The sequence below is a fragment of the Colias eurytheme genome, chromosome 32 (assembly GCF_061535395.1).
Source record: "Colias eurytheme isolate Ceu_HAF_F1 chromosome 32, ilColEury1 Martin Lab GWU primary, whole genome shotgun sequence".
NCBI lineage: Eukaryota > Metazoa > Arthropoda > Insecta > Lepidoptera > Pieridae > Colias > Colias eurytheme.
The window spans coordinates 5,460,985-5,473,182 of NC_143011.1; positions in this window are offsets into that span (position 1 = coordinate 5,460,985).

Genomic DNA, 12,198 nt, shown 5'->3' on the forward strand with positions numbered 1-12,198 from the left:
ACATAATTTTTAATTTTAACAATTAATTGAACCAAAGTCTTAGTATCAACACGACTAAAAACTACTCTTTGACAGATTTTGACATTGACTTGACAACTAAGTGACATAAGAAAAATAATTATAACTTTGAAGGTTGTTTATTGTTGTTAATTTTAGATTTACCTTACTTTTATGTATAAATTTACAATTAATGTTATTTAGAGAAAGTTTATATATATGGAATATAATATAAGAAAGCAAATAACAAGGTAATCGTCGAAAAGATTAAATAAAAAGTGTAGTATGACATACTTACAAAGCCACAACAATAACAAAGTAAAATTACACATTATTTCACTTTTTGCAGTCTTTTTGGTCTAGAGCCTACAATCTTGTCATCTTTCGTATGATTCCCACTAGCTGGAACAGAAGATGTAGAACAAGCAGCATCAGGAACGGATATTGCATCAACATCTGCAATGCAGGTTGCTCGGTAGCGGGAGCCATTTGGTCCAATTATGAAAATGCAGCCGTCTCTAGTCCAGCACTTATCGATACCGAAACGCTTACGAGCAGACATAAAAGCATTGTGACGTTGCTTGGTCAGAAACTCAGATAGAGTTATACCCGAGCCTTTTAAGGAGATTTTATTTGACCACAACTTATCTCGGAGTTTCACATCACTTAGCTTTAAAATGATTGGTCTAGGTTTACTCTCCTGCATTCGACCCAAACGATGGCAACGATTTATGGACTCTTCAGAGAAATTTGGAAGTTTGAAGTGCTTGGAGATAAGATCACACACAAGAACTGACGGATTCTCTTGACTCTTTTCAGGAACACCGTGAATGAGTAACATTTTGCGTCTACTTCTTGTTTCTTGTTGATCATATAGCTTCATCAAAATTTCCAGTTGGGACTGCAGGCAATCAAGTGATGTTGTGACAAATGCACGGAACGTGTTGAACTCGGCAGCAATTTGAGTGGATGTATCAGTGCTTGCAGGGGCTGGATTTACCAAATTCTTCTGGAATTCTGCCATCCTCTTGTTAAAAGTGACCGTCAGGTCAACCATGGACTGTTTCAGTGATTCTATAGATGTCATGATTTGGATCAATATTATGTTCTAGTGAAGTTGTTGTTAAGCAGTTTATTCAAATGAAATTTTTTAGTGGATATTAAAGCTGGTAGGTACAGAATATTTTAAGATTGTAATTTCATAAAAATGTATGTTAAATTAATTTATTTTATTATTAAACACTTAAGAGCAAGAAAAATACGTTATGACTTTTTGGCGCCTACCCTCGAAAAAAAATCATTCACTATGCTAAGGTGGAATGTATGGAATGGGGTGCGTGTACTCTAGTACACGCATACATTTTTTTTCTTATCCCTATCACGCGTGATTTGATATATTTCTGTAAAGTTGCATATTGTAAATTATTTTTTGAAAAAATAAGGTCAAAAAGAAGTTTCATTTCTTACGTGTGTACACGTACGCGTAGCACACGCACACATTTTTTTTGGTTTTTAGCTTCAAATAAGTCCTAAACGTGGAGTATTCGATAGTACCTAATCGATTTACATTGTGTGCATTTAATGTAATTTCTTGATAATAGTTTTTGTGACTAGCTGCAGTTTGACATCAACTGAATACATCAATTAGGTAGTTGTACAGTAGTTGTTGAGCAGTTCATTCTTATTACGTTGAAACTAAAATTTAGCTCAGCCCTATTGCCGTTCGATATTAGATTCACAGATGAGTTTAAGCCTACACTTAATAATTGTTTTAAGTTGAGTTTTCAAATTTGCCGATAAAAAAAAAATTTGAAGGGTTTCTCGCGATTTTTTTGTAGGCAGATATGTTATCACATGATTACTTTAAATTCAAGTTGGTAAATATTCAGTTGAGAATAAGCTTTCACCACTTTGAGTGTTTTCTGCGGTTCAGTTACGAATTATTCGTTTTAAACTTTTTAAGATGTTATTTTTGTGCTGTTGTCACATTTGTTTGTCAATGATCATAACAACAAAATAAAACTGCTGTTAAAATTTGAGCAAGCTGCACAGGCTATCACTATGATAGACTTGGGAGGTATAATTCAGTAGAGTTGTAGTGGAGTATAGTTGTAGCATACTGATGGTTGTGTTGTCTCGTACGTTGTGAAGTAAATGTGTGTTGCGTGAAATAATATTGTGATGGTAATGTAGTTCGTCGAAGGATTGTGGTGTTCTATCTGGCATGAAGTCCAGGATAGTAGATGTGTTCTGACCGGTCAGGAGGACTGGGGCAGTATGGTAACCCTGTAAGGTCAGTGTGGGCCGAGGCAGGATAGTAGCTATTTTGGTATCCCGAGATGAATTACCGTAGTAATGTAGTGTGAGAAATGGCGTACGACGGTATGGCTGTATAGGAGATAACTTGAGTTTATTAAAATGAAAAACGATTAAGAATATTGATTCTGTTGGATGAGTAATAGTTCAGTTCAGGTTTCACTTTTTTTTACTGTTGAGCTATTGAATCCTGTAAACACCAATAATCACTTTGAAAAGACAGATTTTGTTTATACTATGTTCGGGTAACTTCACCTTGTTAATATATTGAGGATGCCTGAGGGCCAAGTACCACTTGAAGTTGGTTAGTGTTTAAAATTTGAGTTTGAGTTGAGTGGTAGCGATGAATCTTAGTTCGTTTGGTCAGAGAGTGCCAGTAGTCATTTCGTAGCCGTAGTCCGTTGAAATCGGTGTCTGCTATTAGGAGCTATGGCTGCTTATAGTGAACCGTGGATACGCGGTATTACCGTAGTCCGTTTGAAACCGGCGTCTGCTATTAGGAGTACAGATAGCTGCTTATAGTAAACCGTGGATACGCGGTGCGCGGGTGACGCTGGCGGAGGTTGGGTCTTGTAGAGACCATTGGAATATGGGAGTCCGTGGGACTCGGCATTCGGAGGAATGCGTGTGGAACAAACATGAGGTTTGTTGTGGGGCTTAGTGAAAAGCCAGAGTTTGCATTCGGAGGAATGCGTGTGTGTTGTTGGGCTTAGTGAAAAGCCAGAGTTTGCATTCGGAGGAATGCGTGTGTGTTGTTGGGCTTAGTGAAAAGCCAGAGTTGGTATTCGGTGGAATGCGTGTGTGATGTTGGGCTTAGTGAAAAGCCAGAGTTGGCATTCGGTGGAATGCGTGCGTGATGATGGGCTTAGTGAAAAGCCACAGGACTCGGATAAGATTCATGCTCTAGTTTTTTTGTGATACTTTAATAATGATCTGCTGATGACAATAGCAGTGAAAGTGGTATTTGGTTGCTTAAGCGTTATTTTCTTTTAGTAGTTAGTAGTTCATAAATTTAATCGAAATGATCAGGATTCAATGTTTCATTACTTTAATCAAAATGGTTAATTTCAAAGGGTTGAAGTTGGAAATTATTTTAAGGTATTCAAATTAAGAAAAAAACCTGTTTTCATATGAACTTAAATTTTGTATTATGAGATTCTTTGCTATAGGACGTTTCTTGTACAAATTTCATGATTCTGTGTTCACAAGAAATATCCTGAAGGTATTGATTCCTCGTGTCCCCTGCGAATGTCGAAAACTACTATCTTTTGATCGACTGTTATAACTTTTCAAAGCTTAACGGGACGATGGTATGCGATATGAATTTCAAAGGTCTTGATAGATAGACTGATAGACGTACGGACAACTAAGTGATCTTAAGGATTTAGTTTTTTTCAGTTTTGTGGTTTAAAAGCCTAAAAATTAAATATCCGAGTTTAATTGTAAAAATTTGTCAGGATTGGCCGAAGAGCATGTACTGTGCGAGATGTTTTCTGTGTTACAGCACCCACAAACACGAGGACGTGTTCAGCGCAGGATGGCCGTGTCGGAGACGGTCAATAGCGCGGATGTAAAACGACTCTAAGCACGAGTTCCGGGAGGTGGCAGCACAGTGAAGTTGGCGGCTTACTTCATGCTTGTACCGGGTCGAGCCCGTGAAGGCTCGCCCTCGGGACGGCACTTCACATTCGAACATCGAAGAGTTCGGATCTTCCACTACTAGGAACTGTTAACCTTTTCTTTGCTAGTGTTTAATTTAAATGTGTAACGTAACGGTTATTAAAAGTGATTGTATTTAAAGTGATTGTATTAAAATGACTGTATTGTAAAACTGACATGATTAAAAAGAGCAACTATAGAGTTTCTTGCCGGTTCTTCTCTGTAGATACTGCTTTCCGAATCGGTGGTAAATAAAGAAATGATTGAGTTTGAGGTGTTTCTTTGCTCGATTACCCAACGCAACGCCCACAGCTTGAAAATAGATTCACAATCTACATCTTGCTCCGACATCAGAATTGGGATCAAATCGAGCAAATTAGAAAACACGTGACGATAACCTCGATACGATATACGATAACCTGATTAAAAGTCAAAGCGCCGCAACCACGTGGCACTTCGATCCAGTTTCAACGGGAACAGCAAGAAGTCGGAAGCGAGCATCATCGTATCATCGAGAGCAGCGCCGTGTCATGTCGTGCACCGTGCCATCGCGTCGAGCATCCGGCTTCGAGCATCATGCGTCGAGCGTCGAGCATCATGCGTCGAGCGTCATGCGTTGCGTCATGTGGTGCATTACGCATCCATACTGAGCGCCGCGGCACCAAGCTGGGCTCCACGACACCACGCCAGGTGTTGCACATCCACGCCAGGCACCGCAATACCACGCCGGGCGTCGCGCTACCATCACTACCATCAACACGTCGAGCCTGAGATCACCGGAACCAGAGCGACGTGTCGACGTGTCGTGCAACTATCCTTCAATCTCATACAAAACCGGTCAGTAGATAACATTCCACTTTGAGTGTACAGTAAGATAAGGAAAGTAGGTTTTCAAAATGTAGTAACTTCAAGCAACTTATTCGAAAGAAAAAGAAATTTATTGCCAAAAACATTAGTTACAAAATTTATTTTAAAATTAATTGAGGAAAATGGTCACAGCCTCGGCAAAATGCTGCACAAAAACAGCGCTAATTTACAGGCTGTACCGAATGTAATGATTACAGATTTTGTTAAAAGTTGTAACCTACAAGACCAGTGTATAGTTTAATCTTATTGCATTACATTTAACTCAACTTATTTACGCAGTGATAAATTAACAGTACCTATTTCACTTATTCAGGGACGGGTTTACATTAGTAGGTAATTCACGTAATTTTAAAAAATACTTTGTGGCGTAAGCACTGCCATCAAGATAAATTAAGTAACGAATTGCTTTAATGTTTGTTATTTTGTGAGCTAACACTAACAAAGAAAGCACATTAATTGGTACACTGCATCCAGATCCTTCAATCGAACGTAAACAATAAACATTCACTTGTCCGTGTATCAGAACAAAAACAGTATGCGAATTACTTTCAAATTAGTTTCTTAACTACCCGCGTTAGTTTCTTGACTACCCGCATTAATTTCTTAAACTACCTGCGTTAGTTTTTTAGGCTATAACCCTTGACAAATAGCAATTAATTGCTACACAAAGACAGCCTTATTGCTATTCGATTAAAAACGAAAAGTAATGCCTTAACTAGTGCATTTGAGGTTTAAAAAAAAACTTTTCGTAGGTTTTATTTAAGGTGATATTTGAGGTAATTTCTTAAAATAAAGTTGTGAACAATTCACAGTATACAGTTTTACGATATGAAGTTTTATGAAATGTTGCAGATTTAGTTTTATCGAATAAAAGGTAAATCGAGGCATTTAGTTTTGAATTTTTACAGAGAATTTATTGGGTCCTTATTTAGGCAGTTCATAATACAATGTCACAGATAATTAGCGTGTGTTCAAATAAACATCTAGCGTAAGATAAATCTTTGGAATCTACATTTGGTTTTAGTACATTAGATTGCTTTAAAATTAAGAACTATCCCATCAACGTTAGGGTACGTTAAATGTTAAGATATTAAGACTTTAAAAAAAAAAAAACTGGAAATAATCTTAAGGTTAATAGCGCCTTTACAGTTTACATACTGTCGTCAGATAATGTCTGTTTAATTGAATAGAGAAAAGAAAAACCCATCCAGGTTTTCTGAAAGTTTTTGAAGTGAAACTTCTTTATCGGGGTTGGACAAAAATTTAGTGTAACATTTTTGCGTTACGCCGTAAGCGTGACATTTTTGCGTTACGCCGTACGCGTGACATTTTTGCGTTACGCCATACTCGTGACATTTTTAAGGTCATAAAGAAGTTTCACTTCTTACGTGTGTACTCTAGTACACGCATACATTTTTTTTCTTATCCCTATCACGCGTGATTTGATATATTTCTGTAAAGTTGCATATTGTAAATTATTTTTTGAAAAAATAAGGTCAAAAAGAAGTTTCATTTCTTACGTGTGTACACTGTACACGTACGCGTAGCACACGCACACATTTTTTTTGGTTTTTAGCTTCAAATAAGTCCTAAACGTGGAGTATTCGATAGTACCTAATCGATTTACATTGTGTGCATTTTATGTAATTTCTTGATAATTAATAGTTTTTGTGACTAGCTGCAGTTTGACATCAACTGAATACATCAATTAGGTAGTTGTACAGTAGTTGTTGAGTAGTTCATTCTTATTACGTTGAAACTAAAATTTAGCTCAGCCCTTTTGCCGTTCGATATTAGATTCACAGATGCTGCTTATAGCTGCTTATAGTATACACTTATTAATTGTTTTAAGTTGAGTTTTCAAAAGTAAACATAACGTTAAGGAATTTAGCCATATGCAAATTTGCCGATAAAAAAAAGTTTTGAAGGGTTTCTCGCGATTTTTTTTTGTAGGCAGATATTATGTTATCATATGATTACTTTAAATTCAAGTTGGTAAATATTCAGTTGAGAATAAGCTTTCACCACTTTTTGAGTGTTTTCTGCGGTTCAGTTACGAATTATTCGTTTTAAACTTTTTAAGATGTTATTTTTGTGCTGTTGTCACATTTGTTTGTTAATGATCATAACAACAAAATAAAACTGCTGTTAACATTTGAGCAAGCTGCACAGGCTAGCACAATGATAGATTTGGGAGGTATAGTTCAGTAGAGTTCTAGTTGAGTAGAGTTGTAGCATACTGATAGTTGTGTTGTCTCGTACGTTGTGAAGTAAATGTGTGTTGCGTGAAATAATATTGTGATGGTAATGTAGTTCATCGAAGGATTGTGGTGTTCTATCTGGCATGAGGTCCAGGATAGTAGATGTGTGTTCTGACCGGTCAGGAGGACCGCGGCAGTATGGTAACCCTGTAAGGTCAGTGTGGGCCGAGGCAGGATGGTAGTTATTTTGGTATCCCGAGATGAATTACCGTAGTAATGTAGTGTGAGAAATGGCGTACGGGGACGCATGATTGTCAGTATGGCTGTATAGAAGATACCTAGAGTTTTAATATTCGGTTGGATGAGTAATATTCAGTTCAGATAAGATTTCTCTTTTTTTTTAACTGTTGAGCTATTGAAATACTAAACACCAATAATCACTTTGAAAAGACAGATGTTGTTTATACAATGTTCGGGTAACTTCACTTTGTTAATATACTGAGGATGCCTGAGGGCCAAGTACCACTTGAAGTTGATTAATGTTTGAAACTTGAATTTGAGTTGAGTGATAGCGGTGAATCTTAGTTCGATTGGTCAGAGTGTGCCAGTAGTCATTTCGTAGCCGTAGTCCGTTGAAGTCGGTGTCTGCTATAAGGGGTTATGGCTGCTTATAGTAAACCGTGGATGCGCGGTATTACCGTAGTCCGTTGAAGCCGGCGTCTGCTATTAGGAGTACAGATAGCTGCTTATAGTAAACCGTGGATGCGCGGTGCGCGGGTGACGCTGGCGGAGGTTGGGTCTTGGAGAGACCATTGGAATATGGGAGTCCGTGGGACTCGGCATTCGGAGGAATGCGTGTGGAACAAACATGAGGTTTGTTGTGGGGCTTAGTGAAAAGCCAGAGTTTGCATTCGGAGGAATGCGTGTGTGTTGTTGGGCTTAGTGAAAAGCCAGAGTTGGCATTCGGTGGAATGCGTGTGTGATGATGGGCTTAGTGAAATCACATATGGCATTCGCGGCCTCAATGTATACCACCATGACATTGTGGCGTTGCCACTTTTATTATCTATATTTTATTATCTGTGGCGTTCCGAAACGGAACGCACTTGATCGAATTTTAAATTGATTCGACGATAGTGAAAATGATTCACTAGGACAATAGTTAATACGCAAAACGCAATACGCAGTTGATACGTATTTAATACCAATACTCAATGATTGTCTCCTGCTAACCTGTACAGACTAGACTCATTGTGGTGACTGGTGAAACATTGTATAGCATTAACAACATAGTACTGTATTATTGAAAGATCGATTAAAGGTTTATTTTACAATCTACGACTTTCATTATACATGGGTAACAAAACCCCATAACATATTCGGTTTTACTCCGGACAACATCTTCAGCCACCCAATCCCTTTGCTTGAAGTCCAAATCCAGCGGAGGACAATAATCGTCATTTACTAAAATTGAAGGTTTTTCGTCCTAGTATAAAAGTTGTCTGGATCCCATTTTATACTCAATCTATAGTATAATACTATAGATATCATGTGAAACGTGACTTGGAAAAAAATCATTCAAATAAATCACAAAATAAAAATTTGAAACAATTTTAAAAGTTACGAAAAGCCCAATTATACGTCAAAATGACGCACAACATCCTCTTTACAACCAAATGGCGGAATTTACATGGATGAGCCAACTATGTACTGCTAGGTCTCGACGGCTAATAAGTTGGTTCTGGATTTTGCAGCGATTCGATGGTAAATATAGAAGAGTTCATACGTCAAATTTACGTAGATTGGACTTCTAGGGTTAAATGCATAAATACCTAAATGATGTTTTGTTTTTATTATCTAATAACGATAAAAAAAACCCGTTGATTTCATTCGTTTTTCAAGCTACGTGCATAGTTTTTCCACTAAAAAGCCTCAATTGAGTCATAAAGTACACAAATTTCAAGCATAATAAGTCACATCATTTCTATAAAACCAAAACTGGCAATAATATAAGTCGTGTTGTGCGATTATGAACATAGTGCATAAGGGCATAAGTCGTTATATTGCAAAGAGTAAAAAAAAAATTATGTGAATACATTGAGTTATTCCATGAAGTACTCGTTCATAAGGCCACAACTACAAAAAAACACGAAAAAAGTATATTTCTGGGGTTGTTACAACATGTGTTCATATGTAAAAATATAGTCTAACATCATTATTCGCACGCTGAGAACGAAAGTGACCTAATACGAAATTCGTGTTTTTTGGGAATCATCAAAAAAGTGTTCGTAATTTACAGAACTATTTACAAATCATGTCATAATTTGTTCGAATGCAAAGTTATATAAGATATTAAAGTCTGATATCATTTTAGAGGATATTATCCACCCATACAATCCATAAAAAATAAATTAAATTAAATTTAAATATTTTTTATCTTTTTTTAAAAATTACCATTAAATATTGCGTCACTTTAGTACTGAAAACTTGTAACTCATCTTTGACTAGTTTGGGAATGAGTCACTTTAGTATTTTTGTTCTATGCATGCATTTGGACGTAACCTGAATTATGTCAACTTAGTATTAAAATATTAATGGGAAGTAGTCTAATGAAACCAAATGTTAACTAAGAAATTATATTTATTGTTTGTTTCAAGACTCATTTTTACTATTTACTTAATACCTATGGGCAATCAACTCTAATATTGGTATTATTAATCAACAAAAAATTATACTTCAGTATAATTAATTAAAAAAAGTAATACAAAAGTGCAGTTTTAGTTAGGAACTAGCGGTCCGCCCCGGCTCCGCCCGTGGTACATATTTCACAATAAAAGGTAGTCTATGTTCTTTCTCAATGTCTAAAGATTATCTGTGCCAAATTTCATCAAAATCGGTTCAGTAGTTTATGCGTGAAAACCATACATACATACAAACCTTTCCTCTTTATAATATTACTAGCTTACCGCCCGCGGCTTCGCCTACTTTGTTTCAAACCTAATAAATTATACACTAAAACCTTCCTATTTAATCACTCTATGAATTAAAAAAAACCGCATCAAAATCCGTTCCGTAGTTTTAAAGATTTAAGCATACAAAGGGACATAGGAACAGAAAAAGCGACTTTGTTTTATACTATGTAGTGTAGATTTATTTCGCACCTCTTAAAGTGAAAGTTTATCTAAAAATTTTGGCTCAGAGCAGATAGATAAATAGCGAACAAAACGCAAGTAAGATCCTGGGAAGTACTAAGTAAAATTCTACTAACAGCTGCGAGTGAAAATCTAGGTAATGAGATACGATGCAGAAACAAGTGGCCGAATGCCAAAAGGTTACTAACGAAAAGAATGAAGCATACCTATCGTTACAGCAGACTTACACTTGCAGACGAGAGAGAGCATAAAGCGCGACGAAGGAAAAAAAATAACTACACAAGAGAAAGAAGAAGAAATGTGTTGATGTCAACTAACTTGAAGAGATTGCTAAAAGTTTCTCAACGAAGGACTCGAGAAACTTTTACAGCCAAACTAATAGAGGTAGGAAAGATTTCAAACCTAGAACCTCAGCTTGTAAAAGTAAAGATAGTGAGCTACTAAATAGTAAGAACGATATTATTAAAAGATGGAATTAGTACTTCCAAGAACTGCTAAATAGCACAGAAACTGCTGAAACACCTTCTGCCATACAAAATTATACTAACATCCCAGATATCTCACTGCCTACAAATAGACGAAGTTAGATTGGCCATTAGGAAACTCAAAAATCATAAGCCACCAGGAACTGATTACATCTCTGTGGAATTGCTTAAATATGCTGAAACTAGCTTTAAGGAGAAATTTTATGAGCTGATAGTCCAGGTGTAGTAGTCTGAAACGACGCCCTGTTAACTTTTCTTTATTCTTTCTAAAAGCACATTGCCTTACACATTGCATAGGTACATGAACCACAGACTAAGTACAGGGTTGCCACAACAATGACATAAGAAAAATAATTATAGTTAAGTTTTTCTAATATAATCTAATACGCCCGATGAGTGGAACATCGCAGTAACATAGGGTATATATTACAGCGGTGTGTACAGCACAAGAAAGGTGACATATTTGATTGCCAGAATTATCACGGTATATCTCTTTTAAACACGGCATATAAAATCTTCGCCTATGTCCTTTTCAATAGAATATCTCCATACACAGAAGACAAACTAGGCGACTACCAGTACGCTTGGGGCCCTAACCGTTCGACTACTGATCAGATTTTAAAACACTTGAGTTCAATGTCATAACACACCATATTATTTTCGTGAATTTTAAGGCTGCATACGACAATGTTCACCGAAATTTCCTGTACCAAGCGTTGACTGAGATCGGCATTCCACCACAATTGGTGTCGTCACTTACAGCAATGACGTTAAAAAAATAAAAAAGCGTCGTTCGGATCCATTCAGTATCTTGCAACCTTTTAGGGCAATGGAAGGCCTTAGGCAGGGTGATGCGCTCTCCAGCCTTCTGATTAACATAGCCTTAGAAAAATGCATCCGAGATTCCAGAAATTGAGACATCGGGCACTTTATTTTTCGAATAGATACAAATACTGAGATACGCGGATGATATAGACCTGGATCGGGAGGACGCTACCAGCAGTGATCCTCTACTGCTGTTAACGCATATATTACTATAGACCAAACTGCCCAAAAGCTCGGTCTACAAGTCAAGTTCGTGGCTGTACGTGACTTTGTGTACCTGGCATAATTAATAACAAACCAGAACGAAATATCTGCAGAAATATTTAAACGAATTATGGCTGATTCGGCCTTCTAAGATATTTTTGATCGAAACTGCTATGCCGAAACATAAAGGTACTGCTATAAAAGACCCTACTAAGACCAGTACTAACATACGGGTCCGAAAGTTGGGTCCTGAGCAAAAAAATGAGGATTGCCTGCTGGTGTTCTAGCGAAAAATCCTCAGACGGATTTTCGGTGCTGTGCTGGAAAATAGACATTGGAGAACGCGGTATAACCATGAGCTTTATGAAATGTACGAGGAGCCGAATGTCTTAAAGACCATAAAACTAGGCCGTTTACGCTGGGCCGGATACGAGGCACGTATGGACGACAAGAAGGCACCTCTGCGTCTTCTCTATGGAAAACCAGATGGGC